Consider the following 21,333-nt stretch of genomic DNA (forward strand, 5'->3'; position numbering starts at 1 on the left):
AAGCCATAAACACAATTACTACATCATTAAGGATTGTAAAACAGAAGCTTTGAAGCAACATGCACAGAATTGCCTAGTTGGGCATGAACAGTGTCCTGCACATGCCAGTGCCTCCCTGTTGGAAGCCACCTAGGAAAAGACAGAAGACTGTGAACAGAAATGTCTTAGAGGCATAAAGAAATCAGATAAGGAAGACCTGGGTTCTACTGACAACTCTGATGCCCCTTGGGTGATACAGTTATTGAACTCTGAGAGCCTCTGTTTCCTCTCCTGAAAAATAGGGTACTAAGGACCGGTTTCATTAATGCCTTACTTAATTCTTCACCCCTTCTATTAGGTTCCTAGGGTTTCCTTAACAAAGTGCCATACATTGGGCAGCTTGAACAGCAGAAGTTTACTGTCTTACAGTTCTGGAGGCTAGAAGTCCAAGATCAAAATGTCAGTAGTGTTGGTTCTTTCTGAGGATTGGTTGGTGGCGGGGAGGGGTGGGTTGAGGGAGGGAATCTGTTCCATGCTTCTCTCCTTGGCTTGTAGATGGCCATTTTTTCCCCTTTTGTCTTCACATTGCCTTCCCTCTGGGTTTCTGTGTTTCCCTTCTTATAAGGACACTTGTCACAAGGGATTAGGACCCACTCTAATGACCTCATTTTAACTTGATTACCTTTATAAAGATGCTATCTCCAGATAGTGTCACCTTCTAGGATACTGGGGGTTAGGAGTTCAACATATGAATCTTGGGGAGACAGTTCAACTCATGATACCCCTCCTGTACCCACAGCCTTCAAGTTTCACTCATAAAAGAGGTGGAGTCCATTTACCTGTCCTTTGAATCTGTGCTACCCACATGTCTTAGTTTGGCCAGTGAGGTATTAGATGTAATACAAGCAGAGGTCTGAAAAAGTATGCATTTCTACTTTCACTCTGTTTTTCTGCAATTGCCATGGGAAAATTCTCTGGTGAGTCTTCTGTGTTGTGGGGCCACATTATCCCATGCATTTTAGCTGAGGCCATCTTAGATCAGCCAACAGCCAGCCAAATTCCAGACATGAGATTGAGTCCAGTCAAGATCAGCAGAGCACTTAGATAACTGGCTATTAACCAAAGACATGTGAGCAAGGCAGCAAGATCAGATGAACCCAGTCCAGGCTAGCTGAACCCCGTATAAATGTTTATTACTATATGCCCTGGAGGTTTATGTGGTTGTATGTTATGCAGCATTATTGGGAGAATATATGACTGATACAGGATTAGGAATATCTACTCACTGAATTGTGCAGACCTAGGAGAAATTATGTAGTGTTAAATGAATTGTAGCCATGGTATTATAGTGTTTTATGAACCCTTGAGTATTATGTGGAAGTAAAGAGTTACCAATATACATTAACATGCTGTGTAATAATAGTGATAAGAGGTTTGAAATGAATAAAGCTAACAAATTGGGTGTTGGGTATAAACTATAAATTTGAGTATACACTTATGCACATAAATCATTCATGATATTATATGATGTCTACTCTGTGTGGATTCTTAGAGACCACCTCTGAGAAAAATAAGGCTCAGAGAATCAAAATGAGTTATTCCAAGTCACATAGGTAGTAAGTGGCAGAGCTTTCACCAGAATATGAGATATTTATGACTTGCCTAACATGGGATAACGTGTGTTTTCCTATCTCCTCCTAAGGAAGCTGTTGGCTTTAAAACATGAACAGAGATGATCACTTTATTTATGGAAATCTTTGGTCTTGATTTGAAGTTTGAAGTTGGGACAGAAAAAATTAGACACTTACCCCTCTGTTCATCCATCCATCCATCCATCCATCCATCCATCCATCCATCCATCCGTCCATCCTTGCATCAACCCACCCACCTACCCATCCATCTATCCATCCATCTACTCATCCATCAACCCACCTATCCACTCATTCAACAAATCACAATTGAGGGCCTACTGTGCATCAGGCACTCTACTGGACACTGTATGTACTCTGTTTCCATCTGCTTTCCTTTCTCCTGCTGTTCCATTCTTTTTCTCATCAGTGCCTCCTCTTTCATTGTCCTCTGTAAATGTGGGCAAGAATGGATAAAAACTGCTTTACTTGTTAGAGCAAGTGTGGATAAGATTGATGCTCATGGTTTTAGTTCATTTGCAGTGTTAACTGCTGTGAGCACACCTTGACACACCTCAGTTTTGTTTTTTTTTTTTTTTTGTGGTTTTGAAAGACCATGCAGTATGGCGTTAAAAGCATGCCGATAAGAACAAATACTCCACTGCAGCTTTCCAGAGGCCCCAGTTGGAAGCTGGAAATGACATGTTTCTGAAGTAGAAAGTTCTTTCCAACCATTGTCCATCCATTCATCCATTCTTTTTGCCCCTTTTTATCACCCACCAGGTCAGGCTGTATATGACGGCACTGAACCGATGGGTGGACATCAGTTGGGCAGCGGCGCACAATTATATAGAGCTTCTTATATGCCATGTTCTAAGTACTGCCCATACTTGTTGGTCTCCACAACAACCCTGTAAGGTATGTATTCCTCCTTTTATAGATGATGAAACTGAGGCGTGGGAGAGGTGGGGTTTACCCAGAGTTACATGGATGCATGAATGGTAAGTGACAGAACTCTGACCTCTAGATCCCAAGTCTGTCTTCTATACTGCCTCTCTAAAATTTCTGCTGGCATTTTCACTGAAGGCCATATCCTCCTCTGGACCACTGTTGGGTGGGTCTGCACTGCCACTACTCTTGAGCATGCCAGATACTGATGCCAGTGGGGACATGAAAGCCAGTGCTCTCTTCAAAGTAAAGCTACTACATATTTTAGCATGGAATGTGAAACCAGATCCCCTCACTCACTTGTCAATCCCACAGTCTTTCCAGTCTTACCTTTCTTCTGAAACCGACCCTCAGCAGAACATCAATTAGTGCCCATCTTCAGAATAGAAGACAGCAGGGAGAGGAGGATGAAAAGCATCTCATTTAAGCCATAATCTCTTCATCTGTGAAATGGGAGTACATTAAATGAATAGTGTAACATTAGGCTCTGACTTTTTATTGAGCACTTAGTATGTGTTAAGTATTGTGCTAAATGGTTTGCTATTTGTGTACTCTCATTTAATCCTTAAAGCAACATTACGAATAGGACTGGCCCAGAGCAATCCAGTAACTTGTCCAAAGTCACAACAGCTAATAAGTAGGAAGCAGAACCTGTATTCAAAGTCTGTAGAACATCAAAGATTCCACTTTAACACAACACCAATGGTTCTCACAGGGCCAATACTGCCCTTTAGGACTCTCTCCAGAAGTTTGTGCGCACAATTTTCATAGTTACACTGATGGGGAGTTACAGATTTGCTTTAGGGGACCAGGTGAGATAGACATTCACCAATGTGGAGGACTTGTCCTTTGTCCTGCCAGACCTTCACATAGGTGAAAAATTCATATATTATCATCTGAGTTTGTTTTACATATAAACATAGAATATATTTTGCATTTTGTAAAAATTTTAAATAAAGTCTGTGCCACACATAGGGCTCAAACTCATGATTCTGAGATGAAGAGTCACATGCTCCACTGACTGAGCCAGCCAGGCACCCCCATTGTCCGTGGTTTTGGCGTACTCTGATTTTCCTAGGAACAGTATGCAACAAAGGATGATTGTAGTTTATTTTGCTGAAAACTTTATTCATAGTTGTATACCGTTTCAGAAAAATCGTAACAATGGCAACACTGTTTAGATTATTTGGGGGGCCCACACCACACCCCTGACGAAGCTTGCATTTGTAGCTATTATGCATGCAGTGATTCTGGGTTTGTGTGCCAACATCAGACTACCTTAAGGTGTCTTCCAGAATTCACATGTGAAATTGACTTTTGAAAATTATACATGTATAGGTTGTATTATTTTTTGAATTTCATTTCAGGATAGTAAAGGGCACATTGCAATATATTTGTTACAAAAAGGTGGGTAGAATGGATCATTGCTCCCAATTCTTCATTCTCTTTCTAAATGGCATTACACAGCAGTACCTTTTGCCATGTGACTTCGCAGTACCTCCCACTAGAGTGGATGGAGAATATTTCTGTGCCTCATTAGTTGGGGACTTAGCCACGAGACTTGCTTTGGCCAATGAAATGTGGACAGAGATGCAAATGTGTCAGTCTTAAGCCTGGTCCTCAAAGACATCATGTGTTTTCCCTAGCTCTCTTGTTCTCCTGCGTTTTGCTATGAGAAAATCATGCTTCAGATGGCCACTGCTCCATAGAGAAAGGGGAGACCCTTAGAACAGGTCTGAACCCAACCTAAAGCCTGGAGCCAGGCTCATGGAATCCCACATGAGCTCAGCAGAACCACCACTGACCACAGACTCATAAGTTAAATAATAAGTTTATTTTTTCCTTGTAACCCATGGAGATTTTGAAATTGCACATTACACAGCAGAAACTGACTGATACAAGGAGGTGTTGGCTCTGATTAGATTGGTAAGCAGTGCATTCTGGTATACTTCCTGTAAGCAAAGCAGTTAGCTCAGGAATGCTTTATAAATAGGAATTCTGTTAGCATTGAAGAATGGGTAAATGATACCCTCATACCACGTTAAAGGGGATTGTAGATACACGGCTTTCAAATCCTTAGGGTTAGGAGCTCTGTAGTTACTAATAAACACTCCAACCACCAGGGTAAGTGCTGGTGCTTTCGGAGGGTGTAAATTCATAGAACGAGCAGGTCAGAGATAATTGACGAGTTCTCTTCTTTGAAAGGGAAACTGGCACCATGGAAACGACAAGCATGTTCAGGTTTGTGACTATGGATTATAATTACCAAGTTATTAACCAGAGCATTATGTGAAAGATTGATGGTTCTTGCTCAATGTAATGTGTCCTTTAAATGCTAAATAATAAGTTAAATGCAAGGAATAAATAAGTTCGATGGCTTATTTATGGGGTAATTATGAGATATTTTCAGCCCATAAACTAGGGCATCTGTAGAAACCCAATGCTATGGAGGAGAAAGAGCCCTGAATTAGAAATCAGGAGACCTGGATTCTCTGCCACCTGCCAGTTAGTAACCTTGAACAGGTTATGTCATTGCTCTGAGCCCCAGTTTCTTTATTTGGAAAGTTGGGGTGGGGGGTGTGAATAAAAATACCCATCTCATAGGTGATTGTTAAGAGTCATTGTCAAAGACATGATTATATAAGGTGCTAAGCACAGGGCCTGACACATAATAATTGGTTACAAATGTTAGCTATCATTTTATCGTCATATATGAGATAAGAGTTTTGGCCCTTCTAGAAAGAGATTTCCTATTTCATGTTTTCAGTCAACAAGTAATTGGTAACGATATGCAGTAGACCCTCAGAGGATTCTTATTTTAAAAGACACCCTTTAGGGCGCCTGGGTGGCTCAGTTGCTTAAGCAACTGCCTTCGGCTCAAGTCATGATCCTGGAGTCCCCAGGATTGAGTCTCACATCGGCCTCCCTGCTCAGCACGGAGTCTGCTTCTCCCGCTGACCTCTCTCCTCTCATTCTCTCTCTCTCTCCCTCTCAAATAAATAAATAAAATCTTTAAAAAAAACCCCTTTATTTGTCCTTCCCTGCTTATAAAATTATCAGAAACTTGAGTAAACACAGGCAAGAACAAAGAAGAAAAAATATATATATCATCCATCTAACCCATCCTCTAAATATAACCACTGTTAACATTTTAATGTAGACTCCTAGTCTTTTTTTTTTTTTACCCATGTATAGAATTTCTTTTTTAAATCTGAAATTGGAATCATGCTGTACATGCTGATTTGCCACCTGCTTTTGAGATGTGTCCAATGTCATTAAATATTCTGCTAAAACACACTTTTTAATGGTTGCAGAGTAGGGTGTTCTGGAGGAACATTGTCTAAGTGGAGGAGTTATTCACAGAAGCCTACTTAGCGCATTCACTTAAATTATACTTTTAGACTTTCTGAAATTTTCGTTTCAAATTGGCCTTAAATGGGCCGGGGCTTGGCTTTAAAATTCCTCTCCACCTCCTCCTTCCTCCCCTAGCTACCCCCAGGTTCTCTGTCAAGTAGTTAATGATGGTACTAGGCACTTATTCAGTAGGGGAGCTCTCGGTTTAAAGGGTCTCCGCGGTGAGCCATTTTGTAAAAGGGAAGAATGTCATTCAAATAACCACCCTCTCATTTCTCTGTTCAGCCGAGTTCTTATTTTTATTTTTTAATTTTTTTTTTTTAATTGGCTTCTCTCTTAGAGTAAGGTCCATCCACAGGTAAGAATTTCCCTAGTAACCTTCTTAAATGACCTTACTTGAAGCCAGGTAGCACTTTTTCTCTGTATAATAAAAAAAAAAAAAATACTTCTTTCTGTCCCCTGTCCCTCCCACAGTCTTCTGGATGGTTTATTGTCTCCTACTGGTAGTGCTCAGGTTGAGCTTCAGAGACCTGTATATAAACATTTAAAAAATTAGTAGTTACGTACTTTTTTTAATGTGGCCTAGAAATATGTATAACATGTGATTTATAATGTGTCTATGTATCTTGCAAATCAACCTTGTGGTTTCATGAATATTATTTCTTAAGGATCTGGCAGAATTTATTTACAGACAAAATTCATTTATGTGAAAATAATGTGGCAAAAAGACATAGTATATGGGAATTTGGCCAGCTTTGGCAATTGCCATTTTGCCATTGATGTTTGGTAGTAAACGTTGGGTAAACGTTGTCCCAGGTCAAACCACCATCATCTTCCTGGACTTCAAAAGCCCTTCCTAACCGATCTTTCTCCCACAGATGCTTTCATTCTTGTCCTCCTCTTACCCATTCTCTATACAACAGCCAAAGTGATTTTTTTTTCAAGATTTTATTTATTTATTTGACAGACAGAGATCACAAGTAGGCAGAGAGACAGGCAGAGAGAGAGAAAGAGAGAGAGGGAAGCAGGCTCCCCACTGAGCAGAGAGCCCGATGCGGGGCTCGATCCCAGGACCCTGAGATCATGACCTGAGCTGAAGGCAGAGGCTTTAACCCACTGAGCCACCCAGGTGCCCCCAGAGTGATTTTTTTTTCAAAATGGATTACTCTCCTTACTAATGCCTGTTGCAGGTTTCCCATTGTGCTTAAAAGTCAACATTTTTAACATTTGATTTTTCACAACAAGCCTAAGATAGGTGTTAATATCCTTCTTTCACAGGTGAGGGAACTAGAGTTCAGAAAGAATAAAGGACTGGTTCAAGGTCACATAGCTAGGAAGTGGAGGAGGAAGGACTCAAATCCAGGTCTTCTGATTCTAATGATTCTAGTTTCTGTGTAAGTCATCTCCCAGAGCGCATGATGGCAAGATGTCCTTTGCTCAACCAGTTGGAAGAAGGCAGATGTATCGATTGGTAGTGTTTGATTGGAAGTCAGAGAAGAAACACCACACAAACTGGTTTAAGCAAAGACGGGATTTTATCGCCTCAAGTAATTCAAAAGTCCAGAGGTAGGTCAGGCAGATCTGGATCCAGGAGCCTGAATGATACCATCAGGGTTCATCTCTTCTTTTTCTCCATCTCTGTGTTCTGCTTTCTTTGAGTTGATTCCATTCATAGACAAGTTTTCCCTTTGTGGTCTTACAGTGACTGCTGGACGTTCCCAGGAATACATCCTTCCCTATCTACACACAACAGGGAAAGTAAGACAGTCTTTGTGCCAGCTTTGCAGTGAATGTTTCATTACATCTCATAGGCTCTCATTGGCTCACCCAATTATCTCTGAACCAGTGATTTCAACCACTGGATTAAGTGTTTATTTTTTATTTTTATTTACTTATTTTTAAGATTTTGTTTATTTGTGAGAGAGACAGAGGTAGCATGAGCCGGGGGAGAGGCAGAGGGAGAGGAAGAGGGACAATCAGATTCCCTGCTGAGTGTGGAGCCCAGCGCAGTTCTTAGTCCTGGGATCCTGAGATCATGACCTGAGCTGAAGTCAGATGTTTAACCAACTGAGCCACCCAGGTGCCCTAGGATTTAATGTTTAATGTGCTGATTTGATTGGACCTGGGTCCTATGTTCTGACCCTTGGTTGCAGATGGAGCCCTACCTGTAGCACATTAGATGAGACTGGAAAGGTGGTATTTCCCAGCGATAATTCAGGATACTTTGTTAGGAAAAGAGTGACTGGATGCAAGTTGGCAAAAACTGCAGAGGTCTGGCACTTTGGTCCTACCTAGGCACATGACCTTGGGCATTAGTGTGGAAAATTCAAAGGCTTGTGTAGGAAAAGGGAGAAGTATGGGTTTTGTAAATCTGAAGGATGGCCACATGGGATGATGGTGAGTGGTCATATGGGGGTAATGGTAGTTCTGGTCCTGGGCAGAAGCAAAGCTTAATGCCCCACTCAGTCACTGTTTGTTTTAAGGCCCATGTGCCTGGGCTCAGGTTAAGTGCAAACAGCAGATTTAAAGGAGTGGGAGGAGGCTGGTATTCCATTTCATTTCTACAGATCCTTTTTTACTCCTTTAAAATGAATGTTTATTGCTCTTTCCTAATTACAAATATAAAACATGTTTATGAAAATGGAAATAAAGAAAATACTTGGTAGGTACACTATAATTATGAGGCAACTGAAGGAATAAAAATAAATATTACCCATAATCTTGTAACTCAGACGTAACCTCTTTAGCATTTTTTCTGACCTTTTTCCATGCATGGGAATATATTGGGTACATGTAGTGCACATGCATACACACACAAATATTTTATTTTTATTTTTTATTTAAAGACTTTATTTGAAAGAGAGAGAGTGCACATGAGCTCATGCATTGCATATGAAGTTGGGGTGGGGGAGGGGAAAGGAGAGAGAATCTCAAGCAGACCCCCCAGCTGAGCCCAGACCCTGATATGGGGCTTTATCTCACAACCCTGAGATCATAACCTAAGCCGAAGCCGGGAGTTGGAGCCTTAACCAACTGAGCCACCCAGGTGCCCCTGCCCACCCCCCACAACACAAATATTTTAAACAAAAATTTGGATCTTACATGAAGTACATTTTAGATTTTTTTTCCCATTTAATAATGCATCATAAGCATTTTCCTATTCATTAAATGGTTTTGGAAAGTATTAATTTTAATGACTGCATAGTTTTTCAATATGTGTGTATGTACCTAATTAATTTAAACAGTGTCCTATTACTGAATCTTGGTAGTTCGAAAGTTTCCTGTATTATTATAATATTGAGACAAACATTCATATGCACAAAGAGCTCTATTAATTTTTGTCAGGCATAGTTTTCAAATACGTAGTACGTATCACCAGTTTGCTTGAGGGCTTTTATTTACAGATATATTTTTATTTTTATTTTTTTAAAGATTTTATTTATTTATTTGACAGAGATCACAAGTAGGCAGAGATGCAGGCAGAGACGCAGGCAGAGAGAGAGGAGGAAGCAGGCTTCCTGCTGAGCAGAGAGCCTGATGCGGGTCTCCATCCCAGGACCCCGGGATCATGACCTGAGCTGAAGGCAGAGGCTTTAACCCACTGAGCCACCCAGGCGCCCCCAGATATGTTTTTATTTTAAAGTTCTTATATATTCTTCCCATTAAAACAAAAGTTTAATGAGAAAAAAAAATAAAGTTCTTATATATTCTTTAAAATAGTCTATAGTTTAAAAAGGGTATTAAAGTTAATAGTGAAAGATACTAGCCCCTCCCCCTTCCATTCCCTAAAGGTAATTATTGTTAGTCATCTTAACATATTCTTGCAGACCTTTTTCCATATGCACCCACATCAAGCATACACCCAGGTTTGTTCATTTCTGTTTCTTCCCTCCCTTTCTCTTTCCCACAAATATTTCCTGAGTGCCAGTCTCAGCGAAACATGGTACCAGGACATTCAGTGATTGTTTCTAGGAATTTCCAATAGTCAGGGTTAGTAAGTATATACTTAAAAAACACAAAACACATGACAAATTAATATTGGTGCTTCCTATTCAAATCATGGCTATAGGGTTTATTTATTTATTTTGACGATTTTCTTTATTTGAGAGAGAGAGAGAGATGGAGCATTAGCAGGGCAGAGGGACAGGGGGACAAGCAGACTCCCTTCTGAGCGGGTTCCCTGATGCAGGGCTCATCCCAAGACCTTGGGATCATGACCTGAGCCGAAGTTAGACTTAAGCTTAATCAATTGAGCCACCCAGGTGCTCCTATAGGGTTTATTTTTAAGACTGTGTTTTATTTAGAGTAGTTTTAGGTTTACAGGAAAATTGAGAGAACCTATAGAGATTTCTCATTTACCCTGTACCTCCATACATGCATAGCCAGCACCCCCTCACCTCCCATTATCAACATCACTTACCAGAATGGTAGAATTTTTTTTGTAACCAAAGATGAATTTACACAGACATGTCATAATTACCCAAACTCAATACTTTACCTTAGGGTACATTTTTGGTGTTGTACATTCTATGGGCTTAGACACATTTTTAAGGACATGTATCGGTCATTATAATATATAAAGTATTTTCTCTGCCCCAGAGAATTCTCTGTGCTCCGCTTATATTCATTTCTCCCCACATGCCCCCCTACCCCCTGACCCCTGGCTATCATTGATCTTTTTATTGTCTCTCCTTGCATAGTTTTGCCTTTTCTAGAATGTCATATAGTTGGAATTACACAGTATGTAGCCTTTTCATATTGGTTTCTTATACTTAGGAATATGCATTTAAAGTTTTCCATGTCTTTTTTATGGCTTGATAGCTAATTTCTTTTTAGCGCTAAATAGTATTCCTTTGTATGGATGGACCATTCACGTTCTGAAGGACATCTTGGTTGTGTCCAGGTTTTGGCAATTACGAGTAACGCTTCTGTAAATATCCATATACAGTTTTTGTGTGGACACAAGTTTTCAGTTCCTCTGAGTAAACACCAAGCAAAGACTGTGATTGCTGGATCGTATGCTAAGAGCATGTTTAGTTTTGTGAGAAGTAGGGTTTTTATTTAACCTCAACACTCTTAATCTGTATTTCCTTCCCCCAATGCTGAGAATCTTGGTTCCCAGAGATACCACCATAATTTTCTTTTTTGCCTCAAAATCCTTCAATACACATACACCAGTCTGGAAATGGTAATATCCTCATTTACACCATCAATCTGATTAGTACAAATAGTTTAGGATTTTTTTAATTGAGGTAAAACACATAACATAAAAATCACCATTTTAAGCTATTTTATTTTATTTTTTTGCATTTCTTTTTTTAGCCACTTTAAAATGTAGGATTCAGTGGCTTTCAGTATACTCACAACGTTGCGCAGCTATCACCACTATTTAATTAATTAATTGATTGATTATTAAAAGATTTTATTTGTTTGACACATGGAGAGAGAGATAACAAGTAGGCAGAGGGGGTGGGGGTGGGAAGCAGACTCCCTGCTGGCAGAGAGCCTGATATGGGGCTCGATCCCAGGACCCTGGGATCATGACCTGAGCCAGAGGCAGAGGCTTAAACCACTGAGCCACGCAGGCACCCCTATCACCACTATTTAAATGCAAAGCACTTTCATCATCCCAAGGAGAAATCCTGTACTCATTCGTCAGTGACTTCTTATCCTCCCCCACCTACCCCCAACTCCACCCAGGGCAGTCACTAATCTACTTCTTCTCTCTCTGGAGTTGCCTGTTCTGGACATTTCCTGTAAAAAGAATCATGCATTATGTGGCCTTTTGTGCCTCGCTTCTTTCTCTTTGCATATTTTCAAGTTCATTTATGTTGTAGCATGTATCAGTGCTGGACTCATTCTTATGGCTGAGTAATATTCCATTGCCTGGATAGACCACATTTGCTTATCTGCTCATCCACTGATGGACATTTGGGTTGTTTCCATATTTGGCTATTATGAATAATGCTGCTGTGAACCTTCTTGTACACATTTTGTTTGAACATTTTGTCTTCAATTCTTGTGGGTATGTTGTTTTTTGCATTCTTTTTAAAAATATTATTCTTGGATTATACTCCATGAGGGGTATCTAGTCAGATTTTGTAAAGTTACTTGAAAAAATTCTTCTCTATGTGGTTATAATACTAAGTGAATATTTAAAAACATATTTAGTTTCATTTATTATATTTTACTTTGAATTTTTAGGAATCACTTTTAAATTTCATTTTGTTTGGGGACACCTGGGTGGCTCAGTGGATTAAGCCGCTGCCTTCGGCTCGGGTCATGATCTCAGGGTCCTGGGATCGAGTCCCGTATCGGGCTCTCTGCTCGGCAGGGTGCCTGCTTCCCTCTCTCTCTCTCTGCCTGCCTCTCCATCTACTTGTGATCTCTCTCTGTCAAATAAATAAATAAAATCTTTAAAAAAAAAATTTCATTTTGTTTGAAGGTTAGTTTAGGATAGAAATTCTTGGCCCACATTTTCTTTCCTTGAAGATCTTAAATATGATTCTTTGTTTCTTCTAGCATGAAGTGCTGCTGTTAAAAAGCCTAATGACAGTCTGATTTTATTTGTCCTATAAGGTACTTGATCATTTTGGCTTGGTGCCCAGAATATAATCTTTTTTTTTTTTCCCCTTTTCTTTTTTAAGTTCAGTAATTTTCTTGGATTTGTTTCAGTGTCGGGCATTTTAAGTTGATTTTCTTGAATTATGACTCTCTTTTTTTCCTGTTTTTATTGCTTTGGATTTCTTTCTAAGGGACTTGTATGAATATTCTATAGCTATTACTTTCTTAATTTCTTTTAGCCCATTTTGCCATACCGGGTCATAGTGGTTTTTTTTTTTTTTCTTCCATTTTTGGTATTTCTGGCATGTATTTCTGGCATGTTTTCCTTGTCTGTAAATTCTCTGTTTTCTTATAATTTTGACTGGTGTTTGACAGTGATACTTTTTTATTACTCACTTTTTAAGTGAAATGAGCTTTCCCTATATTTCTATTTGGAAAAATCAAGCTAGGATAACCTTTCCAGCTTCCGGTTTCTAGAGCTCCCATCTTTAGTTGTCCTCACTATGTGATAAAAATATGGCCCCATACTTTGAGCTATATTTTCTTTACCCTCCATTTGTGCTTACATCTGGGCATCATTCTCTTTCCTTGGCCCCCTTTGTCCCAGCCCTATTCAGATTCTACTTTTAGCAGTTTCTCCACAATTCATGGCTTTGCCCTGGAAGAGAGTGTTTTTTTGCTTTGAGACCAGTATCTAGATCTTCTTCATCTCACTTTGATCCCCTGCCCTCACTTGAGTCAGAACCTGCAGACTCCTTCCCAGTTGCAGCTGATGTTCTCAGGTCAGCCTGCCTTGCTTCCTTGTGAACATCAATCAGTTGGTTTGGGGCGGGGTAGGGTCTCAGAAGGTCTCTTTTCCTTCCCTCTGTTTCATCTTGCAAAGATGCTGACACCATGTAGGTCCAATAGTTACTGATGGTTTGTCCCCACTTACTTGTATTTTGAGATTTGTGGGGATATCTTTCACCCAGTCCTGTTGTAGATCTTGCCTGGTTTTGCTCTATTTTTTGGATCATCCCTGGAGGCAGAGCCTGAGGTAGGGATTCTGGTGCATGTGATTGATTCATTGGTGGAAGTGCTTTCAGAAGAAAAGGAAGGAGAGAAGCAGGAGACAGCAGAGAAGGGAGTAAGCAGAGATGAGATCTCAGCTGAAAAAGAGCATCAATCTGACCCTGTGGGATGTTCTGGGGTATGACTCACACTACAAACTTGTGCTACCTTAAGTAAGGAGGGGGTCACCTTTCTACCCGCCTTATCAGCCAATTATTGGCTGCGGGTTGCCTCTGAGAGGTGTAACATCTTGGATGAAGAGCTTATCCATTGAACTGAAAGCAGTTCTCCAGAGAAGGGGGCAGCTGTGAGCTGTTAGTATGGGTGTCAGGTACCTCAGTCCAGTAAAGGGATTCTGGGGGGCGCCATTAGCACCCGCTACCTCTGCCAGCTAGTCTCTCTGTTTTTATGAGGAAGCTTGGGGCAGTTCTAAAGCCATGTCACTGTCGTTGTCTCCTTCCTAGAATCTGAGTTATCCTTTATATATGTCGTCTTTCTTCCAGCAAGCACCTGATCCCTCCTTTACACAGAGCCCCTATCTGAAAAAAACAATCCTACAATAATAAATTAAAGATTATATAAAGATTTTACTGAGGCAAGACTTTATGTCTTTTTAGTTCTGAATCCCTAGTGCCTTGGAAAGTGCATATGGTGGGTATTTTGAGTTCCTTGATTGAGTTTGACATGGTAGGGTGTACACAGAGGAAAGAAATACCCTGCCTGTGGACTTGTTCTTTCCTGACCTTGGAAGAAATCTCTGGCAGGTCCCATGGCTTTGGGGAACCATTCAGTTACAAGGGCGGGCTCCTTGTAGTAACTCCAAAGCCTTGTTTCTTTTCTAACTTAAATCTCCTCCTTCTCCCTTTGAAGGAGCAGAGCTGGGGTAGAGCACATGGGCTGTTCTCACTAGTTCTATAGCCTGTTTTCTTTGTGACCGTCTGTGGTTTCCGCTGCCCCTGCCTCCAGGTTGGAGGAGAGTGGGTAGAAGGAGAGATTGGGGGGGGGGGGTGGACAGCAGTGAAGAAGCTATCCACAGCTGATGCTGTTGCAATTTGAGATCGCTATCCTCTGGGCAGAGTGGAAGTCAAAGCTGACACTCCCATGAGGTGCTTTTGTGGGTTCCCAAGAGAGTCTGTCCTTTGGGTCTCTGACTATAGACTCAGCTTCCAAACCTCTAACTGTGCATTGGTCCCTGTATGTCTCTAAGTGGTTCTCTTGGGCAGGATACACTTTAGGATGATGCCATCCAGCTTCTTTCTGAGAGAACCATATTCGTGTCCAAGAAGCTCATTCCTTTGACTCTCCCTGCTGGTGGAGGGGAAGATTTATTCTGCTCCCAACATGGAAAACTCCAGACACAGCCTCTTGTCCTGTTGGACTTTTTTTTGAGGACCCCACACCATGCCCTGAGTTCCCCCAGACTCCAGGAGGCCCATATCAACCTCTCTGAGGCCTCCTGTGTTTGGCTTGAGATGAGAGGACATACTCCTCAGCCCCTGTTGTGAAGTGTTGGGGCTCGGGGGAGAAGTACAGCCCTCCAACAAATACCCATCTCCGAATCCCCACTTCAGCTCCTCCAAACCCCAACCTCATACTTCTAGTCCAGAGATGCGGGATGGGTGAATGCGTGCCAACCCAGTTTAATAGTCCCTTGGCATGTCCTGTACAGGTAGGATGGTACCTTAATTTAGGATGTCAGGGTGCTCTCTTCCTTATAGGAGGGATAATGGCCACGTTCAGGATCTGGCCCAACGAGAGACCATTGCAGAGTGACCCAGTATTACCAGTCACAGTGTGACATTCCGTTTTCTCCTTGGGATGTCAAGCAACAGAGTCAACCAATACCTGTCCCATTGAAGAGCAACTTCCTCTTTTACCACCACTGCACACTGAGAAGTAAATGTCAGACAAGACGGTTCCCTGGACTGCTTTACGTCTCTGGGTGTTATGGGCTGAATTGTGTACCCCCTGCCTCCCCAAATTCCTAGGTTGAAGTTGTAACTCCCAGTTCTTCAGAATGTGACTGTGTTTGGAGATAGGGTCTTTTGGGAGGTAATTGAGGTTAAGCAAGGTCATTGGGGTGGGCCCTAATCGGATGGGACTGGTGTGTTTATTTATAAGAAGAGATTAGGACACAGACAGGTATAAAGAAAAGACCTTGATTTTGGACTCTTAGCCTCCAGAACTGTGAAAATAGAAATTCCTGTTGTTTAAGCCACCCAGTCTGTGGTACTCTGTGATGGTAACCCTAGCAAACTAATATGCCTGTTGACTTAAATAATTTACTGGCTAAAGGAAGTTTCCGTGGAGACATGTTGATTCTTCCTAGTCAAGCCTGCGGAATTCTTGAATATTATTTAAAAAGAGGTCATCAGGTCTCATGTGGGTCATATTTACCACAAAAGAATATGTTGCTCATGGGAGAATTTCAAGGAAAGATTGGGAAGGTACTGATTCGGGTGAGGCTTTCTTTTAAGTTGTAATCCTATATTTCACCCACTCCGGCCTCGAACATGGTCATGTGTGTGTGAGTCTGTATATTTTCAAGACATAGGGAAAGGAGGGGCTGAAGAAAAAGAAAGAACATAGCAGACTCTTCTGTCCACGATTGCTTTTAATAAGGAAGAGTGACCCAACTGGGATTTTTTATGACTGAATGTCTGTTTCAACTCAACTGGACAGGAATCATCTTTCAGAGCCATTCTGAGTTGCCTTTAACTCTCTCTCTGGAATAGCAACCACATCAGCAGGAGCTTTTGGAGGTCAGACCAACTCCGTTTCCTTGACAATAAGATCATCCTATGTACAGCCAGGTACTGCTAACCAAGTTAGGTACAGAATAATTTAAAGCCTCAGCACTCTGGATTTGGAAATCAGCTGAAGGAATGACAGGTTAAGGGCTGATTTATGCCTTATTTGTCTTGGAGGGGTAAAGGAAAGAATAATTGAGCACATGAGTCTTGGACAAAATTGGCATAAAAGCATATTGGATAGGATTATTTTATTTCCTGACTCATGATGTTACAGACTCTGCCTTCCTTATCTGGACGATATTTTATTTATTTATTTACTTACTTACTTACTTTTAATTTTTATTTTTTTCAGAGAGGGAAAGAGGGCGGGGGAAGGGCAGAGGGAGAGGGAGAGAGAGAATTCCCAAGCCCAGCGCAGAGCCAGACATGGGGCTCTCTCTCAGAACCCTGAGACCATGACCTGAGCCAAAATCAAGAGTCTGATACGTAACCGACTGAGCCAACTGGGTACCCCTACCTGGACAATATTTTAATATTCATTGTGGTTACTGTTAGTAAAGTTATTTATTCTATGTGTAAAATGCTTCACACAAGTATATTAGGAACCTCTGAAGATCTGCTTATCCTCCCATTCATAACCAACCCATTCATGTATCCATCTACCCATCCATCAGTTCACCCATGTATCTACTCATCTACCCATCCACATATCCACCTATCCACCCACCTTCCTGTCCATCCACATGTCCATCCATCCATCCATCACTCCACATCCACCCACCTAGTCACCCACCTTCTTAATATTTCTCAGACCTAGTAACTTCTCTCCATCCCAGTTTTCTTCCCTGAATGTCTGCAGTAGCCTTCTCCCTGGTCTCCTTTCCTCCAGCCTTTCCCATTTTGCATCTTTTGTCAACATTGCAGCTTGAATGATTTCTTTACACTTCAGTTCCCTCCCTTGTAAAATCAGGGTAATAATATTTGTGTCTCTGCGTTATTGTACATGAGATATCATTTATTCATCCAACAATGAGGTATTGAACTCTGCTCCATGTATCAGACTCCGTTGTAGGCACTGGAGAGACAGGAGCAAACAAAACAAACAGGTCTTGCCCTCAGGGAGCCTCCGTTCTAGTGGGAGAGACAGGAGGTAACCACAGAACCCACGATGCAATTTCAGATAGCTACACATGTTTAGAAGAAAAACAGTTATTTACATGAAGGGCTTAGCCCCATTCTAGCACATATAAATGTTAAATTAATGGTAGTTGTCACTAACAGTCATTAATATTATTAGTCTCTCTAAAACCTTTCAATACTAATTATGATCGTTGAGCATTTATTGAGCACTTAATACCAACCAACTATTATGCTAAGCCCTTTAATCTCACAACAACCCTGTGAAGTGGATATGATTATTTTCCTTATTTTAGATGTGGAAACTGAGGCAGAATCTCTCATCGTTTTCAAGGAAATGTCCAAACTCCTCATTCGGGTACTCAAGGCCTTCCAAGGTCTGGCCCTCCCTGTCTCTCCGGCCTCATGTCTTGCTGACCTTGTTGTCTCCTGACTTTTTACCCTCACTCCTCAAAACTCAATCCATGGATCACCTCCACCGGGAAGTTCTCCTTGACCACGATGCTCCCCATTCCCTGGTGCCCCCCAGGCACCCATGTGCTTTGCCCGGGTTCCCACTGCTCTCCTATCATGGTTCTCATCACACACGACTGCAGCTGTCTGCTCTGTTTCTGCTGCCTCTGAGAGAATGTGAGTGCTACAAGGGGTTGGAGGGGGGCTTGGTTTTTTCTCTTTAACCCCAGCATCCAGTCCAGTGGCGGGCACATAATAAATGCTCAATATACCAACCTCTGTTTTAATCCTTTGTCTCTCTGGGGGAAAGGTTCCTTTTCTGAGAGGTTGTGTAGCTCAGGGAGGAGTTGACTTGGGACCCCTGTGGATTAGAAGCCCCCGAAGGGGTGACTCAGCCAGTTACTCAGTCTCCCTCTGCCTCCACTGGATGGTTCAAACAAGGTTCAAGGTTAGTAGGAAAGTATTTTGCAGACAAGCAAGGGCCAAACAGAACTGGTTTGTAGAGTTGATAAAAGCATATTTATTTAGGTCTGAATTTAATGTCCTGGCTTGATGTGTTTGCCACAGGAAAAAGCCGCAGATTTTTCAGAATCTGAATTTGGAAGCCAGGAATAGATTAGAGGATGAAAGAAAAAAGGCTTCTTGACCTTTCTAAATAACAACATCCCTGCAACAATGCAGTGTGCTGGAGAGCCGGTTTTTGTAACTAAATCGTCTCATTTAAATTCCCTTTGTGCCGCTTACCAGTGTGAGACCCTGAGCACGGTTTTAACTATTCTGTGGTCCTCAGTGTTACCATCTGTAAAATGAGGAAATAAAAGTTCTTGATTCATACGTTTGTTGTGAGAATTAAATTAGAAAATACTGTGTGTTGGGTGCCTGGATGCCTCTGTCCATTAAACGTCTGCCTTCAGCTCAGGTCCTGATTCCAGGGTCCTGGGATTTTATTCTACATTCTGCATCGGGCTCCCTGCTCAGCGGGGAGCCTGGTTCTCCCTCTCCTCCCTGCTCCTGTTTTCTCTATCTCTTTCGCTATCTCTATCTCTCTCAAATAAATAAAACCTTAAAAAAAAAAAGAAAGAAAGGAAAATACTGTGTGTGAAGAGCCTGGTCGTGCTTATTTCTTTGTACTTATTTTAATGTGGCTACTAGAAACTTCCAAATTGCAAGTCTGACTTCTGCTCCAATTACACTGGACCGTGTTTTTCGAGACTGGTTGCTTTGAGCATACAGACTGTACTTTCCTCGTCTCTGTCTGTACAATCTAGCACTTAGTCAAGACATGTGTGCTGAATATGTTCTCGATGAAGTGTTTGGCTTTACTGTGATCTGGCTTGCAGTTTGTTTAACTCAGAATCATTTGATTTTCTGCCTTTAGTGTGGTTCAAACGGTGCGGACTCCCTTTCCTGAGCCTCAGCCTGGGGAGGGTGGGTTGGAAACAGCAGAGGCAAAAGTTCGCACCACCCCCCTCCACCCCATCAGGACAGCCCAGAAACCCAGCTGGTGGCCCCCAGAGGGACACCTCCAGGACAGATCTGCATCCAGGAGATGAATGGTCTGGCTTCAGGAAAGACAATCTATTGCAGAGGAAGTCAGAGAGTAGACTCTGTTCCAGGGAGGAGTGTTGTCCCAGGCGCTCCCAGAAAAAAACTGGAGAAGCAGCAGATGGGGAATGAATATTGGGCACGATATGACGGTTCTCATTCAATTAAAATAGCAAATGGGAAAGTAATAGGAACAGGGTGTTTAGTGGTGGGTTTCAGATGACGACCGGGCTGAGTGAGCAAAAGATCAAAGCAATATTATCTCATGTGGAAAAGACATGGCCATGAATTCTTTTTTCCATTTAAAAAGTTTTTTCCCTTCTTGGTCTTTTGTAGGAGTTGATATTGACTCACAGTTGACAAGTCTAGTAAAGGTTGCTATTAAAAGAAACCTTTAAAATAACTATGAAAAGTCAGGTACCATTTTCCCTCCTGGGTTTCTTAGTTTTTAAGTCCTGAATGTTCTGTCAGTCCTCTGGGTCTGCCCAGTTGCCTGCCAAGTGAGTCAGGAATCCCTGGGTTTCCTGGGATGGAAGGAGCGAGGAGAAGCCAGTCAACCCAAAGGGCAAATATATACCCTGTCCCTGAGGCAATGAGGGTTGGGTCCTGGAAAGGGTATCCAGTGACTCAAGGGTTTCATCTTTCTCAGGAATCCTTTGCTTCCAAGGATCAGAAACCCAATTAGATTTGTTGAGGGAAAAGGACTTTTCGGACAGACTTTGTGAAATCTCCTAGGACGCCAGGGCAAGGAGGGCGAAATTGTTGTCAGGCCGCCATTTTGCTGGGGATGGTTCTCTCATCTGCCCTGTGATTCTTTCTGCTGAGTAATTTCCTCTCCTAGGAATACTGCTCTCTGTTTAACTCAGTAATTTCCTCTCCTGCATTTTCTTCTCCCTTGATTTCGGTATGGCTTTGGCCGGCCATAGAGCCCACACCAGGCCTGACTCAGGCTTTGAGGACTCAAAATCCATGGGTCCCTGATGATCATTTCTGCTTGTGGTAGAAAGTGAATAAAGGAAAATCTTGTTTTTTTTTTTGGTGGTGGTGGTGGTGGTGGGGATTGGATGTTTTACTACCTCTCATCAACTTAAAAATTGTGTAAGACCTAAGTTTCTATAATAAATCTTATATGTGGAAATAAATTTTTGTTGGGAAAGCCCCCACTGAGAGCTATGCCCTATGGTGTGTGATCTCTAAAAACACTGGTAGTGGTTACTGTTTATTATTTCCCAATATAAATTTTTCTCCTTAACAGAATCCAAGTTTTGTTTATATACTTTTCCAGTGACAGCTTTAAGAGTAGACCTAGATCAGGGATCAGCAAACTTTTCCAGAGAAAGGCCAGAGAGTAAATACTTAAAGCTTTTGGTGATGTGGAGGATGGAATCTGGCTCTGTCACAACTAGCTGTGTGACAACTCTCTGTTGTAGTATAAAAGCAGTTATAGACAATATGTAAATGAATGAGTATGGCTGTGTTCCAATAAAACTTTATTTTTTTTTAAGATTTTATTTATTTATTTGTCAGAGAGAGAGAGAGAGAGATCACAAGTAGGCCGAGAGGCAGGCAGAGGCAGAGGGAGAAGCAGGTTCCCTGCTGAGCAAGGAGCCTGATGCGGGACTCGATCCCAAGACGCTGGGATCATGACCTGAGCCGAAGGCAGCCGCTTAACCAACTGAGCCACCCAGGCGTCCCCCAATAAAACTTTATTTATAAAATCAGTCAGTGGGTCAGATTGTGGCCTGCTGGTTGTAGTTTGCCATCCCTGATCTAGATTACTCTAAGGCAGGGTTTCTCAGTCTCAGCATTATTGACATTTTGGACCAGGGAATTCTTTGTTGGGGGGGAGACTGTTTTGTGTATTATAGTATGTTTGGCAGCACCCCTGGCCTGTAGCATCTCACCCCCAGTGTGACAGCTAA

This window comes from Enhydra lutris, unplaced genomic scaffold, assembly GCF_002288905.1.
Source record: "Enhydra lutris kenyoni isolate GAN:26980312 unplaced genomic scaffold, ASM228890v2 scaffoldscaffold46, whole genome shotgun sequence".
NCBI lineage: Eukaryota > Metazoa > Chordata > Mammalia > Carnivora > Mustelidae > Enhydra > Enhydra lutris.